The sequence below is a fragment of the Setaria italica genome, chromosome IX, assembly GCF_000263155.2.
Source record: "Setaria italica strain Yugu1 chromosome IX, Setaria_italica_v2.0, whole genome shotgun sequence".
NCBI lineage: Eukaryota > Viridiplantae > Streptophyta > Magnoliopsida > Poales > Poaceae > Setaria > Setaria italica.
In genome coordinates, this window is record NC_028458.1 from 31549264 (window position 1) to 31563447 (window position 14184).

Genomic DNA, 14184 nt, shown 5'->3' on the forward strand with positions numbered 1-14184 from the left:
CTTTCTTTGCTTGCGCTTCTTCTCCATGAGCGGACAATATTCAATATAGTGTCCCTCCTTACCAAAACTAAGGCATTCCATCTTCTTCCTTATGTTGTGATGAATCAATTGTTCCATAGGGACACCCTTGGAGTTGAGTTTCTTGAGTAGCTTGTTCACTCCTTTCACAAGTTGCTTGATTTCTTCATCATCGGAGGAGTTGCTACTACTTGTTTGATCATCCTCTTCATCTTCCGCCTCATCATCACTTTCTTCTTCTTCATTACTTGAACTTGAAGCTTCACTTGAGCTCAAGCTTGAACTTGATTCTTGCTCTTGAGCTTTCTTGCTTGACGTGGAAGATTCTTTCTTATCTATAGTTTTATTTTCCTTCTCCTTCTCTTATTTGCTTGATGTACCAACATCATGACTTGAGGGAGAAGGGTTTTTGCCAATCTTCATAGATAGCTCATGAGCAATTATCTTGTTCAATACTTTTGTTAGCTTCAACTTGTTCATGTCTTCAAAACAATGGAAGTAGGTGATGATGGCGGCGTACTTATCCTTGGGAAGAACATGGATGATCTTTCTTGTGACATCCGCATCAGTTAGCTTGGTCAAACCTATTGCATTTAGCTCATTAACAATAACATTTAAGCATGAGTACATGCCATTAGCTAATTCATTAGGCAACATTTCAAAAGAATTGAAAGCTTCTTTGATCAAGGTATAGTTTTGCTCTTTAACATCACTCGTGCCATTGTGGAGCTCTATGAGCGTGGCCCTTGCTAATCTCTTTAATATCATCTTTGGATATTACCACCTTTTTAGTTTCTGCAATCTTGTAGATTGTTCATCCCTTGTTATAGCAAGACATCGTTAATCATTATCATATAGTTTTGTAAAGCGATCATCAGTGTTTTGCAAGCAAACTTCATCAAGTAGGATCCACCATGCTAATTGTGACCAATGATGTATGGAGCAAGCAATAGAGACATCATCAAGATCTCTTCCCATCTCCTCATTGACAGTCATGGAACTAATCTGCACAAGTTACTTGCACATAGTATTCACTTTTGCTCCCTTTACATGCTACGTTGTTGCACCACTGTCCTAAACTGCCCCCATCTAAAAAGTGACCAGGTGGATAAGAAGCTATCTATCAAGCAAGTCGAGACTTTCCAATGCCGGAAAACCCGACAATACAACTCGAAGACCACCGATCCTTTCCAATAGCTCTCTAACATAGCTACTCTTCTTCAACTATAGCTAGCCATGCTCAAACTTGACCTTCACCAAGGAATCAACAATGGTGTGCTCTTGGTCGGAGCTACAGCATTGTCGATGCTCTGGGTCAGGTCCTGTAGCTCTAGCCTCCAGTTAACGTCATTCCCAATCAGGTTGATGTATCTCATGAACTCGCACCATGGATCAAGCTCTACACCACCCTGATAAGCCCCTTCCAATTGCGGCATTGCTCATCTGCAGGACTCTCCTCACCTTGGTGATTTTAGCATGGAGCTTTCACCATCACCGACAATAGTTGCATCGACGAGGTGACGACCTACACAATGTCCATGCTGCTCCGCTTTTAGTCGGTGCTAGTCGTCACAATTTCTCGAACACCTTACATGCGTGCTCTGCGCTCCTAGTCCCCGCTGTCAAAAGTGGCAAAATTCCATGCCATATCCACCAAATTCAGAAGCAAGCAGTCAACTAATAGCCCACCTTTGCGTAGAGAAATGTCCAACCTTCAAGCATCCATCAGGACTCTGAATTGCTTGCATCACAAAATCAAACCACTCCGACTCCAATAAGGGGCCGCAAGGCACATCAGCGGCAAGTAGGGGAGGACTCCGCATCCACTTCCAATTCTAATGGGATCAGTGGCGGAGGCAGGCTGACAAGCTAGGGGTTCCTATCCACTTCATCCTTCCTGTTTTTCTTCCTCTCTCACCTTCTTCTCTTCTTCTTCCTCCACTCTCTTTTCTTCTTCCTCTCCTTGATCAATGTCCAAAAATTGCAAGGGATTCCATGGGTTGCATGCTTTAGGGAGGCTGGAGCCCCCAAACCCCCCATGTAGATCTCCCCTGGATGGGATGCCCGCCCCCCCTCCCGCCATGGCTACTATCGCTACTTGCTAACAAGCCCCAACAGCCGGAGGTAGAGGCAAGCACTAAAAGGTCACAAGCGCAGCACGACCGGCTACCAAGGAGCCATACGTCCTTCATTGTCATCTCATACGTGGGAATTGGGATAGAAGGATAAGGTGGGTCGTCTGTGTCGGGCATACTCCCCAGGCCCATGAGTAGGCCTTGGACGGCCCACTAAGGGGCGTACTCGGACAAGATCAGAACAAGGATAGGCGTATCCTCCTCGGACTAGTCTTGTATGTTTATGGAAAACTACTCGGCCCAGATGCCGAGTAGAACTCTGTAATAGTACCCGACTAGGACTCAGACTTGTAACCCTGCCCTCCCGCGTATATAAGGCTGGGCAGGGACCTCCCTCAGATGAATCCCCAAGATCAATACAAACCAACACACAGGACGTAGGGTATTACGCGATCTAGCGGCCCGAACCTGTCTAAATCGTGTTCCTTGCGTCACCATTGATTCCTTGATTCTCGACGACCCTTACCGCATAAAAGACCACCTAGGGTACCCCCTAGGCCGGTTGCCGGTCTAAAACACCGACAGCTGGCACGCCAGGTAGGGGAACTCGTCGAGTTTCTCAGCGCGAACTCAATGGCAAAGATCATCATCAGGCCCGCCTTCTTCATCGAAGCCAGCGCCACTTTCGTTTTTGGATCCTAGCTTTGCATCGCTGAAGGCTCGGGATCGTTCCGATGCTAGATCATCGACGTTCAGGAGAAGAAACTAGAAGATTTGACCAGAAAAAATCCAGATTTCAAAGTCAACGAGTTCGAGTTCGACTACGCGTCGGATTCGACTTCGCCTCGGACTACTCCTACCTCCCGACCCCAGGACTCAGGGTCGGGCGAGGTGGAGCTACTCCTTCAAAGGGTCGGGCTCAGCCGACCCCAGGACTCAAGATCGGACTCGCTTCGGACTCGACGGCAACAGTCAGCATCCAAATCGGTTTCGATTTCAACGCGGTTCCCGTACGGACTCCGCAACGCAACCAAAGTCTACTAAGGTTTTCTTGCTCAACCCCGAGTCGAACTCGGGGATAACAAGGATTTTGACTCCGACTCATCCTACTCACCAGAGATACCATTATCTGGCCCAGCCCAAGGGTTGGTAATCACTTCGACATCTCAAGGCAGATTCATCCACTGGCCGGGATTGCGACCCTCTCTTCCCGACCATGACTACGACTCGCGCCTTGTCGCCCATATAGACAACCTACCATATCAAGAAGGCGTTCCACTCACTTCCAACCACGAAGAAAGTTACACAGAGATTGCAACATCAAGCTCCAGAAGCTACTACCCGGACAGGGAGATACTTGTTATCACTCAGAGCAACAACCCGGGTACTAGCCAGAACAGAACCCCCAGGCGATTGGCACAAATCTACTACATCTCCGAAGACGAATCTACAGCTGACGCCCATCACGTCGAAACTTCCAAGCAGCGCAATCAACGAAGGGCGCGCAATGCCACTCGAGCTGAGCGACGACAGTCGATGGCTAAAAATATTCCTATTACAAATCTTGAAAGGGCTTTCAACGTAGTCCAGGCTCAGGAGCAAAATACTCCACTCGCGGCTATCGCTTCAATCAACCTTTTGACAACATTGATGCCTCAGGATAAGGATAATGCAGCCATAGCTCAACTCGTGCAGCGCGGCAACGGACTAATCGCACAACTCGCGGAGCAAGCTTACAAGCTACTCGACAAAGAGTCACCAATCCCGTCCTTTCCTCATATCACTTCTCATCAAGAAGGTAGCAGGGGAGCTGCAGACAAAAATGCTGCCCCACGAAACAATGATGTAGTCAACCAACCCCGGCAACACAGCCAAGGCCCAAGCAAGCATAAAGCTCATACACAACAGAAGGACGCTGGAGAGGTCAGCTACACCAACTCAGTTAAAAGTATCCGCCCTACTCGGAAGACGCGTGAGATGTCCAACTTCAGCGATCTGCGAGAAATTCTCAACAGTCGGCGTGAACGAGAAGTCGACAACTACAACCATTTTCCCGCTTTCACAAACCAGGTAATGAAAACAAAATTACCCGAAAAGTTCAAGCCAACCGGAATTACCAAATACGACGGCAAGCAAGACCCAGTTCAATGGCTACGCTGTTACTTGTTAGCCGTCCAAGCAGCCGGGGGCAATAACGACACCAAAGTCATTCATTTCCCCATATGCATGGAACCCGCGCCACTGACCTGGCTCGAGTCACTCAAACCCAAGTCCATTGATTCTTGGGCAGACTTGACAAAGGCTTTCACCAACAACTTCGTAGGCTCCATGGCTAAACCAGGCAACAAGATCGACTTAAGACAAATCAAGCAGAAAGAGGGCGAGACCTTACGCGACTATCTGCAACGGTTCTTCAAAAAGAAGGCTACCATAGTAGACATCTCCGAAGCAGACGTCATTGAGTGCTTCCAAAACGGACTCTATGATCGACGAACATACCAAGACTTTGGTCACCGACGACCAGCTGATGTCAAAGAACTCAAAGTCATGGTGCAACAGTGGGCTGATGAAGAGGACAAAGAGCGAGAACGGTTCGGTTCCCACCGTAACCGTGGACGCGACAGCAACCACAACAATGAAATAGAAAGAACTCGGCATAACGATGCTCAGAACTCCTATTCGAGTAACCACAATTGCAAAAGGAAGCCTGACAACACCGTTGCCGCCATGACCAGCTCCGGCAAAAAAGGACATCGCAGAAATGACGAAGGGCCAACCTTCACAGAGCTACTCAAAAAGCAGTGCCCATGGCATCCGACTAGCAAGCACTCCACAATAGACTGTTATAGCATGCGCCGAGTCATGCAAGACTTACCCGCATCACCAACTCCTGAAGAGTACACCAGAAACAGAGATAAGGGTAAAAATAAAGCCCACAATGACAAAGATGACGAAGGTGACTTCCAGACAGCTGCAAAAACCATCAACGTCATTTTTGGAGGTATCCCAGGCACTACATCCAAACAAGCCAACAAACTCGTACTCAGGGAAATCATGGCCATCGAACCAACAGACCCCGCACCGTTAAAATGGTCAGAAGTTCCAATTTCTTTCAGCAGAAAAGATCAATGGACAAAATTTTCAGAACCTAGACGTTTCCCACTAGTCCTAGATCTAGTTGTGGCAGGTTCAAAGTTAACTAAAGTACTCATCGACAGCGGAAGCAGCCTCAACGTCATCTTCGCCAAGACATTAAGGAAAATGTGCCTCGACGTCACTGAAATGCTCACCCCAATGGATTCACCTTTCTACGGCATTGTACCTGGAAACGCGGCTATACCAGTCGGACAAGTTGTCCTTCCAGTCACCTTCGGAACTAAGGAACATTACCGCACCGAGTACATCAGATTCGAGGTCGCTGACTTCGAGACATCCTATCATGCCATACTCGGACGGCCAGCACTCGCCAAGTTTATGGCCATACCACATTATGTCTACCTGGTACTCAAAATGCCAGGCCCCAAAGGGGAGCTCACGCTACGAGGAGATCTCCAGAGATCCTACGAGTGTGACACCGAAGCCGTGGAAATTGCTGCGACTACTCAATCTCATAGTCCCATGCAGCAAGTCTTCACAGCTTCCAAGAAGCTCCAGCCAACTGAACTAGAGATCCCAGAAAACAAGTCGGGCTCTACAAAGGTGAAACCCGCCAGTGAGCAAGACTTCAAAACAGTCGACCTCCAGACCGGTGATGCTTCCAAGACAGCCCTGATCGGAACAGGGCAAGATCCTAAATAGGAATTCGCGCTTGTCAGTTTCCTTCGGGCTAACCATGATATCTTCGCTTGGAAACCGGCTGACATGCCAAGTGTGCCCAAGGAACTGATCGAGCATTCTCTCAACATCGATCCCAAAGCTACTCCAAAACGGCAATGACTACGCCAGTTCGCTCAGGATAGACGAGAAGCAATCAAGAAAGAGTTAGCCAAGCTACTCGCAGCAGGATTCATCAAAGAAGTCTTTCATCCTGACTGGCTCGCCAATCCTGTGCTTGTTCGAAAGAACAACAACGAATGGAGAATGTGTGTAGACTACACCAACCTTAACAAACACTGCCCGAAAGATCCTTTTGGGCTACCCAGGATCGATCAAGTGGTTGACTCCACCGCTGGGTGCGCCTTGCTATGCTTCCTCAATTGCTACTCTGGCTATCACCAGATAAGCCTGAAAGAGGAAGATCAAGCCAAAACAGCATTCATCACGCCCTTTGGAGCCTTTTGCTACAAAACAATGTCCTTTGGACTCAAAAACGTAGGAGCAACTTACCAAAGGGCTATACAGATGTGCTTCGAAAAGCAACTTCATCGCAATGTCGAAGCTTATGTTGACGACGTCGTCGTCAAAACAAGAAACTGGGAGGAACTCATTGCTGACTTAGAGGAAACTTTCTCCAGTCTCCGCGCCTTCCGATGGAAACTCAATCCCACTAAGTGCGCCTTTGGAGTACCTTCCGGCAAATTACTCGGGTTCATCATTAGCCATCGCGGCATTGAGGCCAACCCGGAAAAGATATCTGCCATCACAACCATGCAGGCACCAGCTAGTATTAAGGATGTGCAGAAACTCACAGGCTGCATGGCCGCTCTCAACCGGTTCATCTCGAGACTTGTAGAACGGGGCCTACCCTTCTTCAAGCTTCTCAAACGCCAAGACAAGTTCAAATGGACGGAAGAGGCAGATAAGGCATTTACACAACTCAAAGACTTTCTGTCAAAGCCTCCTGTACTCACCGCTCCCTCGCCGAACGAAGACTTGCTCCTATACATCTCCGCTACTACTCATGTCGTCAGTACGGCAATAGCAGTCGAACGGTCTGAACCGGGCCACGCTTACAAGGTCCAACGACCTGTCTACTTCATCAGCGAAGTACTCTCGGACTCCAAAACTCAGTATCCACCGATACAAAAACTCTTATATGCTATTCTGCTCACCTCCCGGAAGCTGCGCCATTACTTCCAAGAGCACAACATCACCGTCATCTCCGATTTCCCGCTCGGCGAAATTCTCCATAACAGAGATGCCACGGGTCGAATCTCCAAATGGGCAGTCAAACTCGGAGCTCTCACTTTGAAATTCAAGCCAAGGACAGCCATCAAGTCTCAGGCTTTGGTCGACTTCATAGCTGAGTGGACTGAAAACCAGGTCTCAACTCCAGTCGAACGACCAGAACATTGGGTAATGTACTTCGACGGATCCCTCAAACTTGAAGGGGACAGCGCAGGTGTCTTACTCATCTCCCCCAAGGGAGACCAGCTCAAGTACGTGCTGCAGATATTCTGGGAAGCATCTAATAACGAAGCCGAGTACGAAGCACTGCTACACAGCCTTCACCTTGCAATCTCCCTCAGCATCAAACGACTACTGGTGTACGGTGACTCCCTAGTCGTCATAAACCAGGTCAATGACGAGTGGGACCGAAACAAGGACAACATGGACGCTTATTGCAAAGAAGTCCGTAAACTGGAAAACAAATTCTCCAGCTTAGAGTTTCATCACATCGTCCGCGACAACAACGTTGCCGCCGACGTTTTATCCAAAATGGGCTCAACTCGTGCAGAAGTTCCAGCAGGAATTTTCATACACGAACTACGCAAGCCATCCATACCTGAACAGGTCACACCGCCAGTAGTCCCGACTACTGACGTCTCCCGAGAAATCATGATGATAGAAGTCGACTGGAGGACACCCTTCATCGACTACATCAAAGATCACCAGCTACCATCCAACAGGAATAAAGCTGAGCAAATCTCCCAACGTGTAAAGAATTACGTTCTAGTCGGAGACAAGCTCTACAGGAAAGGTGCATCATCTGGAGTACTCATGAAGTGCGTCACCAGAGAAGATGGCCAAGAAATCCTAGAAGAGATTCACAGAGGAATCTGCGGCAACCACGCCTCTTCGAGGACACTAGTTGGCAAGGCTTTCAGAGCGGGCTTCTACTGGTCAATGGCTTTGGCCGACACCAAACAACTAGTTCAGAAATGCAAAGGTTGTCAATTCTTCACAAAACAGCAACATGTGCCGGCCTACAAGCTAGTCACAATACCTCCAACATGGCCATTTGCCTGCTGGGGGCTCGACATGATTGGCCCGTTACCAACTGCGCCAGGAGGATTCAACAGAGTACTCATGGCAATCGACAAGTTCACCAAATGGATCGAGGTCAAACCGGTCACTTGCCCCAAGGCAGATCGAGTCCTTGACTTCTTGGATGAAATCGTACACCGCTACGGTTTTCCCAACAGGATTATCACAGACCTTGGGTCAAACTTCAATAATCATGACTTTTGGGAATATTGCGAGAACAGCGGCATCGACGTCCGCTATGTCTCGGTTGCTCACCCGCAAGCCAACGGACAAGTAGAGCGTGCTAATGGCATGATACTCGACGCTCTGAAGAAACGACTACATGACGTCAGCAACACCAAAGGTTGCAGATGGCTCAAAGAGTTACCCAATGCCTTGTGGGGCCTACGTACCCAACCATGCAAGACTACGGGACTATCACCCAATTTTCTGGTATATGGCTCGGAAGCCATACTACCCGCCGACATAATGTGGCAACCACCATCCGTTGAGCACTACGACGAAGAACTTGCAATAGAAACGCGGCGAACGGATATAGACAGTTTGGAAGAAATAAGATGCGCAGCACTAGTGCAATCTGCCAGATACCTTGATGGTTTAAGGCGTTATCACGACCGCAACGTCAAGGAAAGATCTTTCAACTCGGGCGATATGGTCCTTAAACGTATCCAAGACACGTCAGGATTACATAAACTCAATTCACCATGGGAAGGTCCTTACATCGTATAGAAGGTTACAGGACCCGGATCTTATAGGCTCCAAGAACTCTCAGGAGAACAAGTGCCAAATTCTTGAAATATCGAACATCTCTGTCGCTACTACCCATAGCAGCACCTGAGTAGTCGCTTCAAGGCAGCTACTCGGGCCAATTGCCCGACTACCAACTTCAAGATAATTCAGCTTCGACATGAGTTCTCTACCACAAGGATCATTGCCCCGGTACAAAAATCTTCATATTAATCTTTACTAAAACAAAAGTACATCATGTTACATACGAGTACAAGGACTCGGCTTACACGAAGACTACAAGCAACTGCTTACTGGCGGGTTGCATTTAAGCCTCAGACTTTTACTATATCACAAGGCCACTCAGGTCTGCCGACCGCAGGAAGGGCCCACACGCAAGGAAGCTGCGCAAAACGTAGCCATGCCTAGGTACCCTACCCAAGGCAACCCCAGGTACTCCATCACCGCCACCACCTTGACAGCGGCAATGCCAAATCTGGCACGATGCGCCTAGAGGGAACCAAGGCTGCTCTTTTGCTAGCCTTGCGAAGCCCATCTACTCTATGGCCGCACCTCCAACTCTTTCAGAGCGGGATAAAGACCGCGGCACTCATCACCCATCACTCGCGAGTTCCAGCGCGTACTCCACTGGATCACGAGCTGCAAGATGACGCGTGCGATGAAACCTCCTACGAGGATTCTTCTAGCATCGCGGCTATCCCTACGAGCGCAGGAGTCTGTGGAGCGAAGGTGGCCTCAATCTACGAGGAATCTTCTAGCACTGGTCCACTCTTTGATGGCTCTCTACACTCAAACAGAAGCAACCGTAGGCAATCCATCGCTACTCAGGAGCTTGAGTTGGTTCGCCCACCAGATGGCCCTATTTATAGCTGAAAGCCCCAACTACCACCTGCTCAAGAGTTACTATGCACCCGTGATCAATGAGTCTGACGACACCTGACTGTGCCCATGTCACCGCACTTATGCCACAACGGACAAAAGAGTACAGTTTACCCGTGCATCCACAAAGGACAAAAGAGTACAGTACACCCGTGCATCCATAAAGGACAGACGAGTACAGTACATCCGTGTCCCTCAAAAGATGAGTACTCAAACAGCATTACGACTACTCGGTACTCGGGACTAGTACAAGCCAAGCATGGCCTACATCTCAGGGGCTTCGACTACTCTGACCTCAGGACCCAGGGTCGGGCGAGGCGGAGTTTTTTACCCTCGAAGGGGTCAGGCTTAGCCGACCCCAAAGGACTCAAGGTCAGGCAGGATGAATCTTCCCCCCTAGAGTGTCAGGCCCAGCTTACTCTAGTACTCTGGATTGGACAAAACGGAGTAGAACTACTCTTCGCAAGACAATGAGCTTCAAAATCCAAAGGCTTGATATTCAAAAGTATCAAAGTATTCGGTACAAGAACAAGAGTACACAGAAAAGCTCAAAGCTCCTCTAGGGAGACAAACTCCGACATCTTGGCTGCAATAGGCTCTGCCTCCTCGAGGTACTGCGCATATGCTTCCTCTGTGCAGTTGTGAGCCACGCCATCTCCAGCTGCCGCTAAGTCTTCCCTCGGGTAGTAGGACTTCACAACTGCAAGAATCTGTTTGCAAACAGTCTTGCAGAGTCCCGCCACTTTACTCGGGGCAGCTCTTAGTTGCTCTACTAGCGATTGCGGCCATGCGCCTTCCTCCACGGGGGCTATGGCATTCACCAAGTCTTTGGCTGCTCCAGACAGCTCTTGGAGTTCGCCCCGAAGTCTTCCCAAGGTCTGGGCATGATCTCTACATGCCACCATGGCCATGGCAAGCATCACACCATTTTGCATCTTTCGGTCCCGCTGATGTTCGCAAGCAGCCTGTGCTTCCGTCAGCGCCGCCCGAAGATGTTCGCTTCATCTGCCACCCGGTCGTGAGCGTTTCTCCAGTCGATGACTTGGCTCCTTGCAACTGCTTCCTGCTTCTTGAGCTCTACAAAAGAAAGAACTCAGGCCACAGCCAACTACAGTTGAACACACTCAGAGTAGTCGACATGCTCACCTTGATACTTCTTGTTCAAGGACTTGTAGCGGCTCTCCAGTTTTTCCCGCAGAACCGCGTGATCCGCGCGTTCCACGGCAAAGGACTTTGCCCCGACTTCATGAACCCGAAGAGCCTCTATCAGTCAGGCACATTCCTGCTCCAACTGACGGCTTCTCTCCTAAAAGCATCCAAGTATGGTATGATAAGTTTCAAAGCCTCACGACTACTCAGGTCATACAACAAAATCAAAAAGGAAATCTACCTGGAAGCTCCGGAAAACATCGATGGCTCTCTGGAATTCCAAATCAGAAGGCAGGCTAAGTACTGATCTTTGGGTACTCTCCACAAGATGAGAAACCGTACCCAGAGTAGCACCTACAACGTTTACCACGTCAGCTATCGACTACGACTATAATAAACAGACTACAGGCACTTACCTGGAGTACTCATTTGCTTGACTTTCTCAACATCTACTACGGCCAGCGATCCGCCAGTAGACGACGATAAAGCAACGCTCCTCGAACCTGATGCAGTAGCAGGAACCTCCACCGATCGAATCACGTTCTGAAGCATTGACATAGTAGCTCGGGTACCTCTTCAACCTCGGGTACCTCTTCAACCGTTAAGTCCTCCAAAGGAACAGATGTTGTAGTCGAGGTATCCGGTGCTACCCCTGTTTCTATAGGGATAGTCTCCTCTGCATCTCTGCACCAAAAAAGTGTCACTACACGACTTCAAGACAATCCAATGTCATTCAAAAAAAGACAAGGAAGCTCACCGGGTTGAACATGGCGGTAGTCGCACACACTTCTTCTCGGCGACAGGTGGCCGAGTACTAGGCGCCGCGGGCGCTGTCTTCTCGCCAAGGCCTACAAAACTAAAGTTAAGACTATAATACTACTCGAACGAATACAAGCAGAGGGGGCAACACCTACCACTGGCGATCACATTGGATAGCAAGGTACCAGTAACGAGTACTGGCGACACCTCTTTTGTTGTACCCGCTACTCCAGCAGGCAACCCCAGGACCGCCTGATCAGCAATAGGCGGCATGGCAGCCGATGGAGTTGGCGCAGTTAACTCGGGGGCTACCCCAGTATCTGTTGATGGTACCCTCTCCAGCACCATGTCAACAGCCACATCGCCGACTTCTGGGTCGGTTCCGGCCATTTCTTCAGAAACAGCCTCATCTTCACCAAGCGCCGTATACATAGCCTTCACGAACCAAGACAAGATTCGCTACATCAATAACGAGTTCAAATCCATCATTAACAGACAAGTTACTGACTACATACCTTGGTACCCCGAGACTTCTCAGGGGTTGAAGCAGACTTAGCCGCAGACATCTTGCGGACTACTCTGCGTCTTTTAACAGGAGGAGAAGGCTCGCCCTCGGACTCCTCACCTACAGCTTCCGACTCTTCTTCCGACTGCGCCAAGTAGCCGGCAAGAACTCGGGACTTCACAACAACAAAATCGGTATCAGCAACAAGAATCACAAGTCAAAAACAACAAGTCGGGAGCAAACGACATACCACTTCTAGCTCGTACCAGGCGTCATACTGGCGAAGGGCTGCAGGGATTACTGGTACTCCCTGATAGTTGCTAAAAAACTTAGCCAACAGCGCCTCTACATCATCATCGGATATGTCCTCATCGGACATACGCGACGGATCCTTCAGACCTACGTACTCACTTCCCGAGTGAGCACGTTGTTGAAGTGGCTGGACCCTTCTTTTCAGGAAGCTGGCCGCCACGTTGATCCCAGTCAAACCGAGTGCCTTCAACTCGGTGATCTGCTGCATCAGGTGATCAAGCTCAGGGGTGTCCTCGGGCTCGCTCACCCAGTTCTCCGCATGCTTGGGCGCATGACCGGTCACCACAGGCAAGCAGGGTTCATGATTCCTGATGTAGAACCACCTTTTCTTCCACTCCCCATGAGAGTCGATCAGAGTATACTCAATATACGCGCCCGAGTTCCTAAGCTGGAACCCGGCGCCTCCAAAGACTTCCATCCGCTGAGCACTCGGCTGAGGCTTACAACGGAACAGCTTCCTAAACAACTCAAGACTTGAAGGTACTCCCAGGTATACTTCGCACAGGTGTACGAAAATAGACATGTGCAGTACACCATTGGGATTCAAGTGGACAAGTTGGAGTTTATAGTACTCAAGAATACCTCTGAAGAAGTCGGAGGTGGGCACCGCTAATCCCCTTTCCACAAAATGCGCAAGCATCACCATCTCGGCAAGATATACCTCAAACTGCCATGCATTGGGAAACGCGGGGCGCCACTCAAGAATCTCTTTCGGCTGAAGGAGCTTTGCATCAACTAGCGCTTGGACAGCTTCCTCCTTCATCACCGAGTGTTGCCAAGTCACCCCAGGCGGCGGCGGTGCAGTTTGGTTCATCGGCCCAACCTTCGGTGCCGGCAGCACCAACTCCTTCCCCTTCTTGGATTTGACCTTGCCCGTCGTCGGAGCCTTGCCCTGGATCTTCTCGGGTTTCTTGCCCATCTTCTTGGTGCGCATTCGACGGACTCAACCTCAAGTTAAGAGGGGGCTCACACTCGGATCTCTCTCAAAAAGCGGCAATGGCGGAGGCGGCGACACTGGCGGCAGCGAAACACCGAGCGGAGGCGCAGTGGGGGAAGGAAAAAGAGATCTGATTACCGTACGGCGTAACAGCAACCGAAAGGAGGCCTTCCAGTTTTATCTCTGCCGGATCCGGTTTTCCACGCGTCAGTTGCGCAACGAACAGATTAATCGCGTATCAATCGCCTTAAACATCCAACAGCTACTCTATTCAACGGATTGTTGACCACTTCAACGACAGAAATCGCCTAAGTGCTCGGGGGCTACGGGTACCGTACCCGTTGGTCAGTTTTTTCTTTTCAAGATCTCCAAGGGTAAAATGGACAAAAGCTAGTTTGACCCTCAGCCTGACTCTTCGACTCAACCTAAGGCTCGGGGGCTACTCGGGAACGAAATAACTCGAAGCTGCATAAAAGAGTACCTTCCAGCCACGCGACAGTACTCGAGCACTTCAGTCTGCAAAACTACTCGGGTAGTGCCCGCAGTGCCCAAGACTGTGGCGCACAACTACAAAGTACTCGGTGGCTTGTCGGGCATACTCCCCAGGCCCACGAGTAGGCCTTGGACGGCCCACTAAGGGGCGTACTCGGACAAGA

At 49.6% G+C, this 14184-nt stretch overlaps 1 pseudogene; it reads right to left on the minus strand.

Moving 5' to 3' along the window:
• Positions 1–727: 727 nt before the first annotated feature.
• Positions 728–1454, minus strand: LOC111258457 (annotated as a pseudogene).
• Between the last annotated feature and the right edge of the window lie 12730 nt (positions 1455–14184).